Source organism: Erythrolamprus reginae, chromosome 1, assembly GCF_031021105.1.
Source record: "Erythrolamprus reginae isolate rEryReg1 chromosome 1, rEryReg1.hap1, whole genome shotgun sequence".
NCBI classification, from domain to species: Eukaryota; Metazoa; Chordata; class Lepidosauria; order Squamata; family Dipsadidae; genus Erythrolamprus; species Erythrolamprus reginae.
The window spans coordinates 139,338,643-139,361,921 of NC_091950.1; positions in this window are offsets into that span (position 1 = coordinate 139,338,643).

Sequence of the window (23,279 nt, forward strand, 5' to 3'; positions counted from 1 at the left end):
AATGTCAAATACTGCTTACATTTCTTATTCTATTACCTGATATCTTCACATGCTAATGAATTCAATGGCCAATACCACATTCTCATTTTATGTTGATAGAACGGTGGCACACATGAAGACAGCTCTAATCCATGACCTTGAGAATCTACTCAATGTATCCAGCAGGGGGAGCTTTGAGACTGCTCCTGCAGCTTAGACAATAATTCAGCAAACAGCAGCTTCCAACTACCTACTTCTGTTTCTAGAAACATAGAAACATAGAAGACTGACGGCAGAAAAAGACCTCATGGTCCATCTAGTCTGCCCTTATACTATTTCCTGTATTTTATCTTAGGATGGATATATGTTTATCCCAGGCATGTTTAAATTCAGTTACTGTGGATTTACCAACCACCTTTGCTGGAAGTTTGTTCCAAGGATCTACTACTCTTTCAGTAAAATAATATTTTCTCATGTTGCCTTTGATCTTTCCCCCAACTAACTTCAGATTGTGTCCCCTTGTTCTTGTGTTCACTTTCCTATTAAAAACACTTCCCTCCTGAACCTTATTTAACCCTTTAACATATTTAAATGTTTCGATCATGTCCCCCCTTTCCCTTCTGTCCTCCAGACTATACAGATTGAGTTCATTAAGTCTTTCCTGATACGTTTTATGCTTAAGACCTTCCACCATTCTTGTAGCCCGTCTTTGGACCCATTCAATTTTGTCAATATCTTTTTGTAGGTGAGGTCTCCAGAACTGAACACAGTATTCCAAATGTGGTCTCACCAGCGCTCTACTACTTCTTTACTTCCCTTTTCCTTCATATGTTGGTAAGTTTAGTAAATCACACAAAGGAATTAAATTTCAATTACACATTGTTTCAGAACTTCATTCACAACCACTCATTCTTCCAAAACCAAGAAGGAATTATATTTTATTCCCCACTGGAACCAAAGGGTATTTTTTGCATGGGAATTTCCTACATTCATGCTGAACTAAAAGCTTGAGAAATAGTGATTTTTTTTTTTTAAAGGAAGAATTCTGTTATGTCAATCAAGGAGAGGATTTGCATTCACCTATTAATTCTCTACTAATTGCCCTGGCCTATAGTTCCTGTTCTCTAAGATGAAGGCTTGTGCCAAATTGTGGTGAACTCAAGAGTTGCTACTTATCACTTGTCTCTATTGGTTTGAGCATTGGCAACTCTGTCTTGACCTTTCTTGGATATATAAGAACTTCTGGGAACTGGATCCGAGCCTGACCTGATGAATATTTTACCAGTCTGTGTATTTCTGTTATCTGGTATTTTACATGGCAAGAATCTGTAGGCAAAAAACAACAACTGCAGTTTCCCCCAAAATAAGACATCTTCTGATAATAAGCCCAATCAAACGTTTGAGTGCATGGCAATAAGGTCAAGTGCTCATTTCAGGATTCAATATATATATATATAAAATGTTCTGTCTGGGTGCCCCCAGACTTCAACACCAACTGAAAAAAGCAGCCAGACACGCTGGTAAAAAGCAAAGCCACTTTATATCTTTGAAAACAAACACAGAGAACAAAAACTGTTCTTACAAACTGGAATGCTATGAGGCTTCACAGAAGAGTCACGACGGCCAGACAATACAACAGGCTTCTTACTGGCACACACACCACTGTAGATAATAAAACCCACGCCTCCCCCAAGTTTTCAGCCTTCGAGGCCACAAACCAGAATCAGAGACGCCAAGGATCGAAGCAAGGTCACAGAACTCACAAAAGATAACTCTCCACAATACAGGAAGGGCGGGCCTGCCTTTTCAACCTTTCTGAGGAGAACCACACCCAAACCCAGCTGTTGCCTATTAGGGATGGAAATACCTGGCTAATTGTCCCCTTTGTTGGGAGGCCCTTCTCTGCCTCATATCGATGATGGCTTGTGCGTTCTCATCTAAGGATTCCAGGCTACTCACTGGGGAGAGCTCCCCCCCCGGGGGTCTCAGGCTGTTCTCCCTCCTCTTCGTCTTGGCATTCCTCTTCCCCGTCTGCCTGGTCCTCCTCCTCCTCCTCCTCCTCCTGTTCCTCGTCTTCCCCCTCTGAGCATGGAGCCGGCAGATTTCCAGCCGTTCCCTGAGGAGCCTCAGACTGAATCACAACATAAAACAAGGTCTTATTTTTGGGAAACATGAGAGATATCATCCTGCTCTCCTGTTTGGAGAGCTACATCCTTTAAAAATCTCTCCTTCTCTTTACTCAGTTTGCATGACTCCATCAAGTCTAACCAACCTTGATTTCTTTCTTCCCATATCCAGCGGATATTCCTAATTCGTTATAGCCAGAGAGCAGTTCTAGTATAGAACCATATATAATACCCAAAATCACATAGATCAGCTAAAATGTCTATCTTGGACATTCTGGAGATAGTAGGTTTGGAGAAAACTGAGCCACTGTGAGTCAAGCAGATATAGTTATAGCACTTGATTTTGATCAAGCTGATCTAGATGTTTAGAACTGGCCCACGAGATGAAAGACATTCCTCAAAGACAGTGCCAATCCAAATTCTCATTCCCAGGGTAACTTGGAATTCTAGATTCTCTATAAGTTTGCCTTGGGTCTTTTTGCTGTCTCCCTGAAGTCCCAATGTGATTATGGACATATATCAAGAAAATAGAGCACAGATAGTAACCAAATCTCCAAGTTCTGAATGTAAGATTTGTAGAAATCATGACAAAAAGTAACTGATGCCTATTGGTTTCATCAACTAATTTATGTATTATTCTTTGAATAATATGATAGTCATTTATTTTCTTCCAGAATTTTTCTATAATTTCCCAGTGTAGCTTTCAGTCTCCAAGTTTCCTGGTTGTCTCCCTTGAGTAGGGATGTGTGAACTAGTCCTGATTTGATTCAAATTGGAGATCTGAAATTAAAAATGACATAATTTATTTGAATTTGTGTATAGAATAGAATAGATAGAATAGAATAGAATTCTTTATTGGCCAAGTGTGACTGGACACACAAGGCATTTGTCTTTGGTGCATATGCTCTCAGTGTACTTAAAATACACATTTGTCAAGAATCATGAGGTACAACACTTAATGATTGTCATAGGGTACAAATAAGCAATCAGGAAATAATATTAATATAAATCATAAAGATATAAGCAACAAGATACAGTCATACAGTCATAAGTGGGAAGAGATGGGTGATAGGAACCATGGTAAGACTAATAGTAATAGTAATGCAGCCTTAGTGAATAGTTTGACAGTGGTGAGTCATTGCGTTTAAGGAAAAACTGTTCTTGTATCTAATTGTCTTGGTGTGCAGTACTCTGTAGCAATATTTTGAGGGTAGGAGTTGAAACAATTTATGTCCAGGATGGGAGGGGTCAGTAAACATTTTCACAGCCCTCTTTTTGACTCGTGCAGTATACAGGTCCTCAATGGAAATCAGGCAGAAGGCATTGCTTTTTCTGCAGTTCTGATTATCCTCTGAAGTCTGTGTCTGTTTTGTTGGGTTGCAGAACCGAACCAGACAGTTATAGAGGTGCAGATGACAGACTCAATAATTCATCTGTAGAACTGTATCAGCAGCTACTTGGGTAGTTTGAGCTTCCTAGGAACATTCTTTGTTGTGCTTTTTTGATGATGCTTTTGATGTTAGGTGACCATTTTACGTCTTGAGATATGATAGAACCTAGAAATTTGAAGGTCTCCACTGTTGATACTATGTTGTCTAGTATTGTAAGAGGTTGTAGAATGGGAAGTTTGTCCTAAAGTCTACTACCATTTCTATAGTTTTGATTCTGTTCAGTTTCAGATTGTTCTGGTCATACCACGAGGCTAGTTGCTCCTGTATGTATGCAGTTTTATCATCTTGAATGAACACTAATTACTGTTGTATCATCTGCAAACTTCAGTAGTTTAACATATGGATCATTTGAGATGCAGTCATTGGTATATATAGAGAAAAGAAGTGATAGGAGCACACAGCCTTGTGGGGTCCTGTACTAATTGTACAGGTACCTGATGTACTTTTGCTTAGCTTCACCTGCTGCTTCCTGTTTCTTAGGAAGCTTGTAATCCACTTATAAGAGTGTTCAGGTATCCATAGTTGATTTAGTTTAGTTAGAAGAATGTCTGGTATGATGGTATTGAATGCTGAACTAAAGTCTACAAAGGGGACCCTAACAGAGGTCTTTGGAGATTCAAGATTGACAAAAACATCTGTCAATCTAATTGCAGGGCATCTGTGATGGTTTTCAAGTGGGACATCACTAGCCTTTCAAAGGTTTTCATAACTACAGATGTTAAAGCAACCTGTCTGTAGTCATTCAGTTCCTTGATAGAGGACACTGGGATGCTAATGGAGCATTTGAAGCAGGAAGGAATGTGGCATATCTCTAGTGATTTGTTGAAGATATGGGTGAAAATGGGGGCAAATTGGTCAGCACAGACTTTTAAGAAAGAAGGAGTTATCTTGTCTGGGCCTCGTGCTTTTCCTGGCTTTTGTCTATGAAATAGATCTTGCAATTCCTTTTCTGTGATCTCCAGAGGTTGTGAACCCAATGGGATGGGGTCAGTTGGGAGGCGGTTTGGCTGTTATTGGTGCATCCGGGATGGAGTTTGTGGAGATAGGTGGCTGTAGTTTCCTTTCAAACTTGCAGTAGAACACATTTAGGTCATCCGCCAGCTGCTGATTTCCTTCAGCTTGGGAAGAAGATTTGCTGTAACCGGTGATGTTTTTAAGATCTTTCCACATGTTTGCTGATTTGTTTGTTGAGAACTGATTCCTTAGTTTTTCGGAGTAGCTTTTTTGCTGCTCTGGTTTCCCTTGTTAATCTATTTCTGGCCTGATTGTACAGCATTCTATCACATTTTCTGTAGGCTTCCTCTTTGGAACAATGTAGCTGTTTAAGTTTAGCTGTGAAGCAAGGTTTATTGTTACTGTTTATTCACAAGTTCCTGGTCGGTACACATAGGTCTTCACAGAAGCTGACATGATGTTACGGTATGTGTGAGTTCATCCAGGTCTGCAGAGGTATCTTCAAAAATATTCCAGTCCGTACAATCAAAGCAAGCTTGTAGATTCAGTTCAATTCTCACTTATTTAAGAAGTGGTTTTGTGGCTTTAAATCTTTGTCTGTAAGCAGGTGCAAGGTGAATCATGCAAAGATCAGAGTGGCCCACAGCTGCTTGTGGTAAGGATTGATAAGCATCTTTTAGTGTTGTGTAGCAGTGCTCTAAAGTATTCTTGCCTCTAGTGGGACAATTGACATGCTGAAAATATTTTGGAAGCTCTTTCCTTAAATTGCCTTTGTTAAAATCACCTAGAATAATGGCCAGTGCTTCAGTCTTCATAATCTGATCAGCTAAAGTTCATAAAGCCTTGTTTACACAGGCCTGTGGCCGGATATACACAGCAATTAGTAGAAATGATGCGAACTCATGTGGGGAATAAAAAGGGTTGCAGTTGATAAGTAAAGACTCTTAGGTTTTCATCACAGAATTTGTGTATTATAGTTACGTCCTGAGGCCATCTGTTGTTGATAAGCCTCCTCCCTACCCCCCCTACCCCATTAGTTCTATGATCCTGTCTGCTCAAAGTATCTGAAACTCTAGTATATGCATGCTGTTGTCATCAATTCCCTCATTGAGCCAGGATTCAATAAAGCATAGGTCAGATGAGTTATAAAAATCAGAATTGCATCTATTTAAAAATTGGTAAGAAAGATTGAGCAAAGCAGGGTTTTTAAAATTCCCTTATTCCTGAGTCTATTTAAAATTCTCGTGCTTCTACCTGTTCATTTCTGCTGGCTGCGTTTGCTTTTGGTGATCCATAGTTCTGGGAAATTAGCTTCCTCCTGTGTTAGAATCTCCTCTGCATTTGTAAAGACAGGTGGGGGTAAGGTTACCGAAAGCTGCTCCTTAAAGAAACATTCCTTAATTCTTAGCAGATGGTTTCAGGAGTATGAAATCCATAGAGAATCACAGAGAATAATAGAAAATAAAGAAACCATTTGAGAAGATTTCACCAAGGCAGCTTTTGTCTGTGCCATCTTGAATCAACATAACAGAGTTATGCAATTCAATTCGTGTCACTTCAAGAATAAATATTTTATTTAAAAACAAAGATTTGTATAGAAGTTGTGAGAGGAAAAATTGCTGCAAAGTTTATCACTGTGGGATGAATGTACTAGAATAGTAGATCATAAATCTTGTCACATCTCACATGAATACCTTCAAGATCTTAACCACAATACATTTTAAAAAAAATACACCCCCACAATATCTTTCAGAGAAAAGAAGGCAATGATGAGTAAAGACAACACAAAAGCTTCCAACTTGTCCAGCAAATTACTTACAAAGAAGCTGACTGAATCAATGCAGAAAATATCCTATTTCAAAACATTCATTTTCAAAAATCTTTTCCCTGACTTCCCCCTGTGAATGTCCTGCTTCTGGTCACTGGATTCTCTAAGGCAGTGTTTTTCAACCAGTGTGCCATGGCACACTAGTGTGCCGCGAGACACGGTCAGGTGTGCCGCGAAGAAGGAAGCTCAGGTTCTGGTCTCACAACTTTTTGCTGAGAGAGAGACAGAGAAAGAGAGAAAGAGAGTGAGTGAGAGAGAGAAAGAAAGAGTGAGAGAAAGAGAGAAAGAAAGCAATAAAGAGAAAGAGAAAGAGAGAAAAGAGAGAGAGAAAGAGCTCGAAAGAAAGAGTGAGAGAGAGAAAGAGAGAGAGAAAGCAAGAGTGAGAGAGAGAGAAAGCAAGAGAGAGAGGGAGAGAGAGAGATAGAAAGAAAGCAAGAGAGAGAGAAAAAAAAGGAGAGGAAGGGAGAGAGAGAGAGAAATGAGCAAAGATGGGAGGAAAAAAGAGAAATGAGGAAATGATTGAGACAGAGAATGAGAGGAAAGAGAGAGAAACAAAAGAGAGAGAGAGAGAGAGAGAAGTGACTCTTGATTTAAAACATATGATAAAAAGCACCCAAAAAATAAGAGAGAAAACCCCCCAGCCCTCACCTGTTTTTGGAAATGGTTCAAGAGTATGTATACACACACACACACAAGAGGGGGAGGAGACAGGGATGGAAAAAGAGAGGAGAGTGTCTTAGAGTGTCGTTTTGTGTCCTTTTGGTTGGTAGTGTGCCCCAGGATTTTGTAAATGTAAAAATGTGCCGCGGCTCAAAAAAGGTTGAAAATCATTGCTCTAAGGTACCTAGAAGGGTTACCACACTGGGCTTCTTCTGGAAAAGGCTAGTATTACTAGCAGGAGGTGGGCAGGATATGTTGGCCAAACCTGACATATGTTGAGCAGAACTCAAAAGAATTACCTCATATTTGATCTCCTGGGTAAATTTAGCTGTGTTCTCTCTAATCACTGAGATTCCTAGGAGGCAGCCACAACTTGTTGGCATGCTTAATTGCCCCCTTGGAAAGAACTCTCTTTGCAGTCATAGATCTTAGTTTCATATAGGTGGGGCTTGCTGCCAATAGTCTATACCAGTGATGGTGAACCTATGGCATGGGTGCCACAGGTGGCATGCAGAGCCCTATCTGCTGGCACACGAGCCATTGCTCTAGCTCAGCTCCAATGTGCATGTGTGGGCCAGCCAGCTGATTTTTGGCTCACACAGAGACTCTGGGAGAGCATTTTTGGCTTCCAGAGAGCCTCCGGGGGGGGGGATAAGGAGGGCGTTTTTAACCTCTCCCAGCTCCAGGGGAGCCTCTGGAGCCTGGAGAGGGTGAAACACGAGCCTACTGGGCCCACCAGAAGTTGGGAAACAGGTCATTTCCGGCCTCCGGAGGGCTTCCGGGGGATAGGGGAAGCTGCTTTCGCCCTCCCCAGGCATTGAATTATGGGTATAGCCACTCACACATGTGTGATAGTGCACACACATGCTCTTTCAGCATCCGAGGAAAAAAAGTTTCGTCATCACTGGTCTATACTGTATGTCTATTGAGAAAACAGAAGCAGCTAGGCACAGTAAGATCCTAGGGTTTGGCAAGCAGCAAAGAAGGGGGCTGCCCTAGAGAAGGAGGTACTTGTATACTGCTCAAAAGAATAAAGTGAACACATAAATAATACATCCTTGATCTGAATGAATGAAATATTCTCATTGAATACTTTATTCTGTACAAAGCTGAATGTGCACAACAGCATGTGAAATTGATTGTCAATCAGTATTGCTTCCTAAATAAACAGTTTGATTTCACAGAAGTTTGATTTACTTGGAGTTATATTGTGTTGTTTAAGTGTTCCCTTTATTTTTTTTTAGAGTAGTGCAGTTTAGCTACCCCATCTTTACTTTTGGAGCACCACAACTATTGTCTTGAGGCCTGTACGTGAGAACAAGAGATTATTATCAAGCAATTTGAACCAGCCCAGTCTAAACTTCCAGTTGCATTGACAGGTCCAATCCAGATGTGTAAATTGAATTTTATAACTGAAAAAGGGAGTGAAGCACAAAATAACATAACTCCTGGCATCCCAGAAGAGCTGTGATAAGCAGGGAGTTAAATGAGGATTAGAGTTTGGCTAATCATATTAATATCCCCCATTCCACCCTTCTCCGTGCATGAATTGAATTTGTAATATTGTAATATCCCTAAAAGCAGCAGAAATGTCTTTGAATCTGCAAAGCTAGGACTGTTTTGAAGCCACTTGATTCAGTTAGTTGCTTCAAGCAAGTTTCTCTTTTGATTTTCTTTTATGGGGCTACTTGAGTGAAGAAGATTCATCAAACTGAAACTCTTTCAGAGTTTTGTATAGCTTGACTAATCAAATCAAAGCCTGCTTAGCTTTTTAGGATCAGCCTCGGTCAGTCATGATGTAGCTGTGCAGAATTCATGGTGGGCCATGCGTATTTGTATCGGTTTTAAAATAGAAACAGCAAACCCTGGCGAGATAATTGACCATACAAAAAATCTTAGTCACTGAAATGTTTTATTTAATAATTACCCGCCTTTCTGTCAGTTAATTGTTTAATCAGTTAAATGTAAACATTTGTCCAAACCCATAAAACCCGCAATGCAATGGATGAAATGCAAATAGCTGGGAATAAGGATGGTTCTTAAACAAATTATTCATCTTAAATAAACAAGTCAATTCTATCTATTAATTAAATTTATTACAAGAATACAGTGGTACCTCTACCTAAGAACACCTCTACTTAAGAACTTTTCTAGATAAGAACCAGGTGTTCAAGATTTTTTACCTCTTCTTAAGAACCATTTTCTACTTAAGAACCTGAGCCTGGAAAAATTTCCCAGGAAATTTGAGAGCGGCACGAAGGCCCAGCCAGTTTCCTCCCATATCCCCTGGGTTTCTCTCTCTGGCGCAGTGTATGGGAGGCAGCCTCGCACCCGGTGTATGGGAGATGTGTGCTCCTCCTTGCAGCCTCAGCGTCTCTCTCTTTTTTTAATTCTGAAAGTTTTGGATTTTTTTATTCCCCTCACTTCACCTTCTTCCTTCGGCAGTGACTGTCCTCCTCCTCGTCTTCCTCCTCCTCCCACCCAAATTCCCAGCTTTTATTTCTTTCCTAATTGTTTTGCATGCATTATTTGCTTTTACATTGATTACTATGGGAAAAATTGCTTCTACTTACATGGAACCTAGTCATGGAACGAATTAAATTCTTAAGTAGAGTTACTACAGTATATCACAGCCAGATAGCCTTAAAAATGAACTAATATTCACTTCACTTATAAGGAACTGACTTAACTTAACAACAAAACAGAAGATATTGTACAACATCTTTCTTATTCAAGTATTTTGACCCTTGCTAGCCTAGCTGCACTTTGGTTAGTACTTCCTAAGTTAATGCTCACTACTATAAAGAAGCCCTTTTAATAATGCTATTATATGAAAAACTGTGGAGCATTTTCCCTTAGAGCAATATTTACCTGTGTTTTCCTATCAGGAAGACAAGGCTACAAAATGAGATAATCCTCTATTTTCAGCCTATATGTCTTTAAAGAGTAAGCATTCATAAACGTGTTGACTACTGTTTCACTCTAAATGGTGCCAATGATTGCTAATCCTACAATTGCAGCATGCATGAATGAAATAATTAAATAAATGTGGAAAGGCGGCAAGAGATAAATGGGTGTTGCTAATCTATTTGAAAAAGCATGCAACAACAGCTGATACATACAAAGGAGCCAACTGATAATTTTAAAACGTTTAATGTTTTGATCCATATTGTATTCTTCACTCACAGAGACCCTCTGGGTCTTCTAAATAATTTTCCAACTCAAGATTGTTCTTTTCTGTTCTTGCTATTTTTTAATATATCTCTTATTTTCTTGGCCAAAATAGCAAAGTTGGGAAAACACTTGACATCTGAGTAATTCCAAATATATAAGCTTCTTACAATGTCAGATTTTGAACAGTGATATCTTTGCCCCGTTCTGTGTAAACATGGAATATTTGAAATAAAATGTCTTCCAGTCATGTTAAAAACAATGAATACATTATAAACTCAACAGCTTAAGGGAAAGAAGCCTATTTGGAAACATGATGTGCACCTTAGGGAGGAAAGAGTTCACTGCATTATGTTAAGAGGGTTTCCAAAATAGTTTATTGATTGTTTAGGCCAGGGAAAGCAACATATACTCAGCTGTTCACATACAGAAATCCACATGCACTGTAAATAATTAACACATGTGCAGAATTGAAAGAGCTACATTTGTCCACAAGCTTAATTACAAAAGGAAGTCAGTAACCTGGTGATTAAAAGAATCAGAAGCCATAACAGGTGACTTGGTTCTTTCCTACTAATCCATAATACCACTGCTGGCAGCATCTACCTGTACAACAAACTGCAATAACATTAAAATGACAAAATGCACTTCTTGATGCCCTTGTGCAAATGCCATGATTTTGCATTTGTTTTGAAACATCTGATGCAAGGACATTGTGGCATTTCTGTGAAGACATCACCATGCCTGTATCAATAATTGTCCTTCCCTTCAGGTGGTGTTTTGCAAACCTTTGCTTTACCTTATTTTATTAATCTTTTCCCTCTTTTTCTTTATCATAATATATCTATGCATTAGGAATTCTGTCTAGCCACTCTGCTAGAAACAATACGGGGAAAAAAGAATCAGGAAAAATATTCAACGTGGTAGGACTCAACTAGATAGGCCAGGATAGAGAAACAGTTCTTATGTTGAGCCAGAACGGATGTAGCAGCTTAATACATATTCATTCAGAAATGCTCCATTGTTGCTGATTGCCAAATGCAGAGACAGATCCATGTTCTGACAAGACTGTCATAGATCTTATGACAGAAAATTAGAAGCAAATCAACAGGCAATTCCTTAAAACAAAAATGAAAAATTTAATCAAAATATTTAAAGAAGCACTGTCTCTCCAATAAATTGTTTCTTGCTTCCAAGCCAGTTTTATGATAAAAAGCATTACAACTCTTTGATTTTACTTGCTTATCCTGATATGAGACTCTCTGTAAATTAAAGATCTACAAAAACATTCTAGATCAGAGCGGGGGCTAAATGCCTTACTTCTTCTACTGGCTAGGGAGATGTTTTTAGCAAGCTCACAAACAATGCTTAGAGGCTACAGTTTTCCTTAATAGTCACTCTGTCCACAATTGGATTTTCAGAATGATGCCATTTAGAAACATGTCATCTAGATAAAATAATTACTTATCACTGATGGATATCTAATAGGCACCATGAAGCCTATCAATGGCCCTTTTTCCACTAATGACTTAAAATGTCTTCATAGCACCATCCAAGCCATCGCTGAAGTGAGATACATCCTGTCCCCATTGTGCCACAATAGTGGTTGGATGATTCTAAGAGACATTGGAAAACGTATCCTGACTGGAAATTCTATTCTTATGATTAAATAAATAAATAAATTTTAATTTTTTTAAAAAATAATAAAAAATTATTAAATTAAATTAAAAAATTAAATTAAATTAAATTAAATTAAATTAAATTAAATTAAAAAATTAAATTAAATTAAATTAAATTAAATTAAATTAAATTAAATTAAATTAAATTAAATTAAATTAAATTAAATTAAATTAAATTAAATTAAATTAAATTAAATTAAATTAAATTAAATTAAATTAAATTAAATTAAATTAAATTAAATTAAATTAAATTAAATTAAATTAAATTAAATTAAATTAAATTAAATTAAATTAAATTAAATTAAATTAAATTAAATTAAATTAAATTAAATTAAATTAAATTAAATTAAATTAAATTAAATTAAATTAAATTAAATTAAATTAAATTAAATTAAATTAAATTAAATTAAATCTTTTATCCTGCTTTGTTCCACCTCTACTTTGATCTTTATATTTTCCTTTTGGCATCTTCTTTTGCTTATTCCAAAGGCAGATAAGTCATAATGACTGACTGAATGGTCATATTTCTATTCTTTTATTCCAGAGGTGGGTTCTTCTCGGTTCACAATGGTTCATCTGAACCAGTAGCAACCCACTGGTGATGTCACAATGACATCACAGAACCGATTTGGTCGGTGCCAGTCTGTGGAGGCTGCGATGTTTTTTTTTTTCATTTTCCTGAAAAAAAGTGTGTGGGGGGGGAATTTTTCTGGGTTTTTTTTTCTTCAGTGCATGTGCAAAGGCTGAGTTTCTGGCACTGTGCATGCATCGCCATCTTCTTTTCAAGTTTTGGGGAAAATATTTTGGATTTTTTGGGCACTGCGCATGTACACTCTTAGCCACGTGGTGTGAGAGGAAGCGAACCGGCAGTGAGATAAGTTACAACCAGTAATGGGCAGCCAAAATTTTTACTGCCACACTGGGTGTGGCTTATTTTGTGGGTGTAGCTTAATGGTCATGTGACTGGGTACGAGTGGCTTTCCGGCCATGTGACCAGGTGGGAGTGGCTTGAACTATTATCATCATTCAAGTGAACTGTTAAATCCTCAACTTACAACTTTACCAGGGTCACTTACTGGGGTGACAATTTGCTCCGTGTTCCCCGTGCTCTCCTTCCTGGGTCACCTCCCCCCACCTCAGGCTAGGTAGCTAGGCGAAACTAGCTGCCAGCATAGCTTCCACCCATGCCTTCTGCTTGCACCTCAGGCAGGAGGTAGCCGCTTGAGGCTGGAAGGGAGCTGGGCAGGAGAGAGGGAAGCTCGTCCGAGGCCAGGAAGGAGAAAAGAGAAAAAAAGCAAGGAGCGCAGACACAGCAGCAGCAGCAAGGAAAAAAAGGACAGCTGAACCAAGACCAGTAATCCTGGAAGTGACAGCTGCCGATCAGCTGGAGCTGCGCACACATCTTTATTTTCGTTGGTGGAACTGCATTCCACCCCGTCCTGCCTGTAACCACTCCTGGTTACAACCACTCCTGGTTACAACTCCTGGTTTCATTCCCTTCCTAAGAGTCCTTGTTATACTATTGTAATAATACAATAGGAAGGAAGCACAGGAAAAGGGAAAATTTTAACCATAACCCCCCCCCTCCCCACAATCATCCCCCAAAACAAAAACAAAAACAAGCCCTCTGGATATACATATGTGCTGAGTTAAAATGGGATTGATTTTGTTTTGTTTAACCTGTTGGATACATCTGGTTAACTGGTTTTTCATAAATTTTGGTATGCAAAATTTTTAATTTCAATCTTACTGTAAGTCTATACAGTCGTCTATGCAATCATATCTGAGTCTTAAAACTATTTTAAGTAAGCTCGAAAATGTTTCCACAATGCTGAGACTCTTAGTATGAATGTTGCACTTGCAGGCTAGAAACTAAACGATAGATTTCAAATTTTAATGAATGCAAAATAGATTTACAAGTGTAACATACACAAAACGAGTATATAATTGCTGATTATGGAAACAGTCCTCATACTGAAAATAGTTATGGGAATAAAGTTAGACATTATTATATCCAACTCAGTTTCTTGGCTCCTGTTTTTAATGCAAGTCAGAGCACAAACTTCTAAATCTTAAGATGGAGATTTGATTTAATTTGATTTATTAGATTTGTATGCCTCCCCTCTACGCAGACTCGGGGCGGCTCACAACAACAACAAAAACAATATATATTAACAAATCTAATAATTAAAAAAAATCTAAGATCACAATTACACATTTAAAATCTAAAAGCAAGAAACCCCAATATAACAAACATACATACAGTCATATCATGTACTAGAACTACATAGGCAGCATTCCCCCACGCTTGACGACAGAGGTGGGTTTTAAGGAGTTTACGAAAGGCAAGGAGGGTGGGGGCAATTCTAATCTCTGGGGGGAGTTGGTTCCAGAGGGCTGGGGCCACCACAGAGAAGGCTCTTCCCCTGGGCCCCGCCAAACGACATTGCTTTGTTGACGGGACCTGGAGAAGGCGGGTATGATGCCCCAACCCAAATTCTCCCCAGACTCATCTGAGGGAATCCCGGGAAGAGAATGAGCTACAACTTTTCACAACAGGGATATCAACAGTGAAGGGCTACCAAAATCTTTACTGCCACACTGTGGGTGTGGCTTATGCAGGACGCCCTGCATTTTCTTTCAACATCTTTCAGTGTAAATTGGGTGCTCTGGGGTGGAGCTCCATTTTCGCTACCACACTGCGTTCCCCCACGTCCGGGCAGCAGCCCACCCCTGGATACCACCTTCCATAATCCACATAGTTTCAGATGTTTGGGAATTGTAGGACTACATTTTGGAAAACGCCTGAGATGAGGGGCATAATGTAATCTTATTCTCTTCATGGGCTCCTTTTGAAGCTGGAGAATGTATATGGCATTTCCCTTCTATTACATTATCATTTTTTACAATATCATTTTCACCCCCATAAGGATGTTATAAAAGATTTATAGTGATTTTGTAACTGTTCGTCATGCCTGTCAGGGAGTGATGAGACTAATACACCAGAGGGCTCCAGGTGGGGAAAAAAAAGATGACTGAAACAAAAACTAAGAAAAGCTGGTTATAGACTGAAGTGAAGCAATGGGAGAAACACATTGTTGTAAATCACAGAAACCATGGCTCCATGACTATAGTTTTTTAACTTGAGGAGTCTCTTCTGCCGCACGAATCCCAGTGACCGGTTAGGTCCCACAGAGTGGGCCTTCTCCGGGTCCCGTCAACAAAACAACGTCGTTTGACGGGGCCCAGGGGAAAAGTCTTCTCTGTGGCAGCCCCGGCCCTCTGGAACCAACTCCCCCCGGAGATTAGAATTGCCCCCACCCTCCTCACCTTTCGTAAGCTCCTTAAAACCCACCTCTGCCACCAGGCATGGGGGAACTGAGATATTCTTTCCCCCCCGGGCCTTTACAATTCATGCATGGTATGTTTGTTTGTATGGATGCTTGGTTTTTACAATAAGGGTTTTTAATTGTTTTAGTATTGGATTTACATGTTGTTTTTTATTATTGTTGTTAGCCGCCCCGAGTCTACGGAGAGGGGCGGCATACAAATCCAATAAATAAATAAATAAATAGATAGATAGATAGATAGATAGATAGATAGATAGATAGATAGATAGATAGATAGATAGATGCCTGGAAAGGGTCCTTGTAAAAAGTGGGTTTTAAGGCCCACAGATCATCGTTGCTTCTGCAACAAGGCAAGAAATGTTCAAGGCTTTCCAATGCTGAAGAACAGCTTGGCAGGCAGAAGGAATAGAGCTAATTACCTTTGTCACTATCTTCTTTTCTACCTAAAGTGAGGAGGAAGCATGTAATCTGTCCTGTCAGAGAGGAGATTGTGGAGGGTGAAGTCCCGCCCTTAGCTTTCTGCAACCCCGCATGCAGCTCCTCGCAAGGCTGTCAGTGCCAAACAGTGGAGGCTGATGACAAATATTTTGCCAGGATAGGAAAGGGGGAAGGGCAACGTGATTCACAGGATTCATTGGCAACTTGGAATTTAGGTTGAGAAAACTGCAAGATCCAAAATTTAATTTCTGCTTTCCAGGTCCTTAACTCCTATGCAGCAAAGGAGTTAAACTGAAGAGAGAGCATTTACTCCTGATTACTTTACATGAAATGTTTCCCAAATAATGCTCTTTCCATTCTGTTTTAGGATACATTAATCCTCTTAGTTTACACCTACAAACAGCACAGCTTACATTAGAGAACCGTCTTTCAGCTGTGGCGAGGGGGGGGGCGTTTGCCCAAGTTTGCCTGGTGCACCAGTTGCGGCCCTATCTGGACCAGGACTCACAGCTCACAGTCACTCATGCCCTCATCACCTCGAGGCTCGACTACTGTAATGCTCTCTACATGGGGCTACCTTTGAAAAGTGTTCGGAAACTTCAGATCATGCAGAATGCAATTGCGAGAGCAATCATGGGCTTACCTAGGTATGCCCATGTTACACCAACACTCCGCAGTCTGCATTGGTTGCCGATCAGTTTCTGGTCACAATTCAAAGTGTTGGTTATGACCTATAAAGCCCTTCATGGCATCGGACCAGAATATCTCCGGGACCCCCTTCTGCCACACGAATCCCAGCGACCGGTTAGGTCCCACAGAGTTGGCCTTCTCTGGGTCCCGTTGACGAAACAATGTTGTCTGGCGGGACCCAGGGGAAGAACCTTCTCTGTGGCGGCCCCGACCCTCTGGAATCAACTCCTCCCAGAGATTAGGACTGCCCCCACCCTCCTTGCATTTCGCAAACTCCTCAAAACCCACCTCTGTTGTCAGGCATGGGGAAATTGATTCCCCTGGGCCATTTCTGCTTTATGTATGTTCTGTATGAGATGTATGTTTGTTTTTATATTAAGGGTTTTAAATTGTTTTTAAGTATTGGATTTGTACTGTTTCTTGTAAGCCGCTCCGAGTCTTCGGAGAGGGGCAGCATACAAATCTAATGAATGAATGAATGAATGCATGCATGCATGCATGCATGCATACATACATAAACAGCATCAAAAGAAGTTTAATTAGCAGCATGTACTTTCCTCACACTTTTTGAACCCAGAACTGAGATAATGAGCTTCTTAGTCCTTAAATCCAGGCAGTTGGAAACTTTTAAAATTCTAAGCATGACACAGTTTGTTCATGAGGACAAACAACCTTAAATGAAAGGAACAACATATCATTACAGAATGGGCAACCCAAGGCTAACTCCTTTAGCTACCATCAGATCATGGATACTGAGATTGTCTAATAGTGACATCTCTCATATTTCCTAGGGCTGCTTAAGTCCAATAAAAGGGGATGTATGTAAAGTCATTTTACTGCCAGAGTAGCATTCTTCAATAATGTATCGCTTACAAATTTTTCTCCAGTAGAGTGGGAGTGTAATTCACTCTAGCTGTACTGCTGTTCTTTGGAAATCATGCTCTAACAGGATCTTGATTGTATGGGGGTTGTTGAGCTACTAAAAAAAAAAAAAGATTGTTTTCCCCTCATTTTCCAGCTATCAGACCCAAGGATACAAAAATCCCAATGACCATTAAAGAGCAGCAAAAACTTAGGTCTTTCTCTCCCCTTTCCAGCATCTCGTGGTATTTCTTCCTTTACCTCCTCCTCGCAAACCTGTGACAGTAACTCTCTTTTCGTTCCACTTCTCCCAGGAGAAAATACCCTTGCCCTGTAGCACCCTCATTTGTTGTCAGTTTCTTCAGTTATACAGTACCCCCCGCAAATTTCCCTGTGAAATTGCTTCGCTCCAGTTTCCCAAAAGAAAAAAGGTTTCCAAGGAGTGGGAGAGCGCAAAAGAGTTGCTCAGCTTGCATCCACACACTTCTCTGTTCTAATTATTCACTTTCAAACTCTTCTGAGGAATTAGAGCTGTCTTTAGACTAATTTATTAAACAGGGATTCAGCTGCAGGAACAGCTTTTGCATTTGCAGGTCTGCTTCAGCCTGGGAAGAAGGAAGCGCCCTGGAGGGCACAATCCAGACTGCCTGAATCTTGAGTTCATCTTGTAGTGTGAATGAGCCAGGGGTGGGTTCCTTTTACCTTTTGCTACTGGTATGAATTGCAATGTTTTATGCATGTGTGTCCCCTTGCGTGATTTGACTTCTGCACATGCACAGAGAGATGGTTCAACCCGAAAGACAGCTGAAGAGTTGCTCAGCTGTGCTTCGGACAGAGAAATAAAGGATGGTATTAACCTGGGGGTGAGCGGGGGGGCTTTTTTCTAATGCATCCAAACCTGAAAAATCACCGAAAATTAGGAAAAAAATATGGTAGCGCGCACAGACCAGCACAGACAATACTGGAGCCATCACGCCAAAATGACTATCAGCGGACCACTACCAGAGCGGGCCACTGCCCGCACCAGACTGTAAACAGAGGAACCCACCCCTGGAATGGACAGATATAAATCCATGGAGCTGGGTTTTTGGAGGCCCTGAGTTCACCAGTGAAAAGAGATGTGTGAGTGGGGCTGCTGGAATTCCACAGTTTTCAACCTTGGTAACTGTCTGGCCCCCGTCATGCTGCCTAGCGGAATGAATGTGGTCAGCAAAAGACATTTTTTACAAGGTGTGGGAAGTTGATCAGGTGCTCCTTTAAATTATCAGTTGCTAATCAGGTTCCTGGAATCTTTGATTAAACTAGGGGAATAATAATAATAATAATGACTATTCACAGAGCAAAAAGCCAGACTTGGTAAACAATTATTTTCCCACAACGGAAATGCCGGATGGCTCTTGCCTGTTGCTTATAAAATTGTAGCAAGGCATTCCAGTCTCCATGTTGCATATTCTGCTTCTCTTTGTTTGATTTTGCTATTAGGAAATCACACTATCTTATTTATGTATTTATTAATCAAATGCCCAATGCCGCCTGACTCACAACCAGTCCAGATGAACATTACCTACCATAATGGAGTGCAAGTTCCAACAATTAAAGGCTAATGTTTCTCCACCCACCATTGTTTTGCTCTATGACTTGTAACTGCTAACATGTTTTAAATAAGTATTTATAATGTTCTCATATAATAAAGAAAAGAATATATAGTTTTGTAAATAGAGCATAATGCGACACTATTATACTAGTTTATAGCATCTATAAATAGTATATATTTATATTAATATAGTACAGCAAAAGCTTGTAGCTTGCAAAAAGACTCATGTGGGTAATCTGAAGGAATACACATTCAGATGGCATATTTTGCAACTCAGCCAAAGCCAATTTGGAAGCCTCCTTGGCAGATGGCCCTTGAATTATGCTTGCTGATTTGGCTATACCTATCCCACCTGCACTGGGAAGTTTGTATGAAAATCTCCCACTTGTTATGATGACTCTGAACAGCTGTTTGATTTTACTTTTCCCGTGCACCCTAATTCCGCTTCAGGAGAACGTCTCATTGGCTTCCGACTGCTCTTTATAATCTTGAAGATTTTCAGAGTTGGTCAAGACTACTTTCCCTTGCAATCTCTTCCAAACTTGTTGTTCTTGATTTTGTCAAGGCAGAATCTGACAAAAGGCCATTTTAGGGAGAAATTAGACAGAAGTAATTATGGGCTGCTTGCTTTTCCCCTTCTAGGATGAATGAAGTTTTAGTGGGTATGAGAAGATACGTCCTGGGCCTGAAGATAAGGTAGGCAATTAGACTTTTTTTCCTGTGCAAATGATACCATGGCATTAGGTAAGGGAGGGGAAGAGTGGACAACACCCCTACAGCTCTGATGGAAACAGAAATCCATGGAAATGGTGCTATGAAGCTTAACATGGTCAGCTACAAAAAGACATATTTATCTTGCTAAACATTATATCATTCTAAACATGGCATTCTTTCAAGAAAATTGAATTCTGTGCAGGTAGAATAGAATAGAATAGAATAGAATTCTTTATTGGCCAAGTGTGATTGGACACACAAGGAATTTGTCTTGGTGCATATGCTCTCAGCGTACATAAAAGAAAAAGCTACATTTGCCAAGAATCATGTGGTACAACACTTAATGATTGTCATAGGGGTCCAATAAGCAATGAAGAAACAATCAATATTAATAAAAATCTTAGGATACAAGCAACAAGTTACAGTCATACAGTCCTAAGTGGGAGGAAATGGGTGATAGGAATGATGAGAAAAAACTAGTAGAAATAGAAGTGCAGACTTAATAAAACGTTTGACAGTGTTGAGAGAATTATTTGTTTAGAAGAGTGATGGCATTCGGGAAAACTGTTCTTGTGTCTAGTTGTCTTGGTGTGCGGTGCTCTGTAGCGACGTTTTGTGGGTAGGAGTTGAAATAGTTTATGTCCAGGATGCGAGGGGTCAGTAAATATTTTCACAGCCCTCTTTTTGACTTGTGCAGTATACATGTTCTCAATGGAAGGCAGGTTGGCAGCAATTGTTTTTTTCTGCAGTTTTGATTATCCTCTGAAGTCTATGTCAGTCTTGTTGGGTTGCAGACCAAACCAGACAGTTATAGAGGTGCAGATGACAGACTCAATGATTTCTCTGTAGAACTGTATCAGCAGCTCCTTGGGCAGTTTGAGTTTCTTGAGTTGTCTACAAGGTCTACAGAAACATTTTGTTATCTGGAGTTTGGCCACATATGTATAATGAGCCGCAATGGTGCAGTGGTTAGAGTGCAGTATTTCATAATATTTCTGTGGACTGCCGATTGCCTACAATTTGGCAGATAGAATTTCACCAGGCTCATGGTTGACTCAACTTTCCATCCTTTCGAGGTGGGTAAAATGATTGTTGGGGGCAATATGCTGATTCTGTAAACTGCTTAGAGAGGCACTATAAAGTGGTATATAAGTCTAAGTGCTATTGCTAAGTGCTACATGAATATGAAGCCAATTTCTACCCTCAATATTTAAAGGTTTGTCTTAATCATGTAACTACAAAGAAGGAGGGCATCAAATTGAGTGATGACTTGTGTGTGAATGTCATCATACAAAAAGTCTACAGTTACTACTTCCACATTCGATAATAATAATAATAATAATAATAATAATAATAATAATAATTTATTAGATTTGTATGCCGCCCCTCTCCGAAGACTCGGGGCGGCTCACAACAATGATAAAAACAATATTATAATGGCACAAATCTAACATTAAAAAACTAAAAACCCTATCATAATTAAAAACCAAACAGCACATACATACCAAACATAAATTATAATAAGCCTGGGGGAAAGATGTCTCAAATCCCCCATGCCTGGCAGTATAGGTGGGTCTTAAGTAGTTTACGGAAGTCAAGGGGGTGGGAGCAGTTCTAATCTCCGGGGGGAGTTGATTTCAGAGGGCCGGGGCCACCACAGAGAAGGCTCTTCCCTTGGGGCCCGCCAGATGACATTGTTTAGTCGATGGGACCCGGAGAAGGCCAACTCTGTGGGACCTTATCGGCCGCCGGGATTCATGTGGTAGCAGGCGGTTCCAGAGGTACTCTGGTCCAGTGCCATGTAGAGCTTTAAAGATCATGACCAACACTTTGAATTGTAACCGGAAACTGATCGGCAGCCAATGCAGGCCACGGAGTGTTGTAGATATGTGGGCGAATCTGGGAAGCCCCACAATGGCTCTCGCGACCGCATTCTGCATGATCTGGAGTTTCCGAACACTTTTCAAAGGTAGCCCCATGTAGAGAGCATTGCAGTAATCGAACCTCGAGGTGATAAGGGCATGAGTGACTGTGAGCAAGGACTCCCTGTCCACATAGGGCTGCAACTGGTGCACCAGGCGAACCTGGGCAAACGCCCTCCTCGCCACAGCCGAAAGATGATGTTCCAATGTCAGCTATGGATCGAGGAGGACGCCCAAGTTGTGTCAATAGTTCCCCCCCAGGGTAATGGACGGACAGATGGAATTGTCCTTGGGAGGCAAGACCCACAGCCACTCCGTCTTGTCTGGGTTGAGTTTGAGTTTGTTGACACCCATCCAGTCCCCAACAGCCTCCAGGCACTGGCACATCACTTCAATGCAAGCCAATACATTATATTTCTGATTAACGTACTGGGCTATAAAAGGAAACCATGATTTCTAGTTCTATCTTAGACACAAGTGTCAGACTTACCCATCTTGCAGGGTTGTTGATGTGGGAAAATAAGAGGTGGATACATTATACATGTTGCCTGTTAGGCAAAATAAAGGCAGGATATATATATGTAAAAATAAGTAATGAACATTTGCAAAATGACCTCGTCATCTTTTTGTTACCCATTATTATTTGCTCTCCCTGACCTTGGAAATGTCCTTTTTGTCACCCCAACCTAATTCCTTTCCTTTCCTAGTCTCTTTATTATTATAAATGCCTTATTCTTCTAATTGCTTCTCTTGTTCTTTCTTTAAAAACTATTCCAGATAAGCTGGCCATTATGCAGTGATGTTTCAGAAGGGAGAGGTTGTTTGAAAAGGGAATCACTGCTCACAAGGTGGGAAAACTAATCCGGCTTCACATCTGGTGGCAAGGCAATCTTTCCAGCATACTTTTGGTTTTAAAGTTCTTGCTGCAGATGTTTGAGCTGAGACTACTTTAGAACAAAAGACTTAAATGGAAACACATTAGGGGATATAGTTCTCTCATTTTTGTTTTGTTTTTAGTTTGGTTAAAATATGTTCCTGGCCTGAAAACTGAAGTTGACATTACATGTGCAAACTTGCTACTGACTGGTACTGCTTTGCTATGTGGCAGAAGTTTAGGTTTGAGTAATAAGTCATCTAACAACTGGGATTAGCTTTTGGTGCTATCGGGCTGTTCATTGATCCAGAAACACCCGCTGTACAACATAGCCAAGGATCAGCCCTAAAGTGAGACATGACATTTGGATTTACTCTTTGCAAACTCACGTGACACTCCTGCAGAGCCACCTGGATGGTGAAATACAGCAAAGAAGCTCGGCACGGCTCCATATGCTCTTCTTGCCACTGTCAGCTTTTTCACCACATTGACTTTCATGATGCTGACCTATGTAGACTCTTGACAAATGCCAATGATGACTGGAAGGGACATCTGCAGTATCACATCTCGAAGCGTTTGTTTGTACATTCAGGTCACAGCTTCTGAACCGCCTGGTCAGAAAGTGGAGGAGGCTTTAATCATTTCCATCTGGTTGACCATTGCTTCAGGGTGAATTAAAAACTACACCCTGCCTCAGCACTCAGCATGTTATCTTCTTTTATTTTACTAATGGACTGATTTATCTCATTTGCTTTATAAATAAAGAGAGCACTACGGGTAAAGATTCTCTTGAGCTGAGATCAACTCCTGATGATTTCATAGATATGACTGTACAGTTTTCATGGCAGTGATACAAAAGCAGTTTGCCGCTGCTTTCTTCCAGAATGTTGCTTTGTTTGCCAGTCTATTTTACTGAAAGAGTAAAGATCCTTGGAACAAACTTCCAGCAGACGTGGTAGATAAATCCACAGTAACTGAATTTAAACAT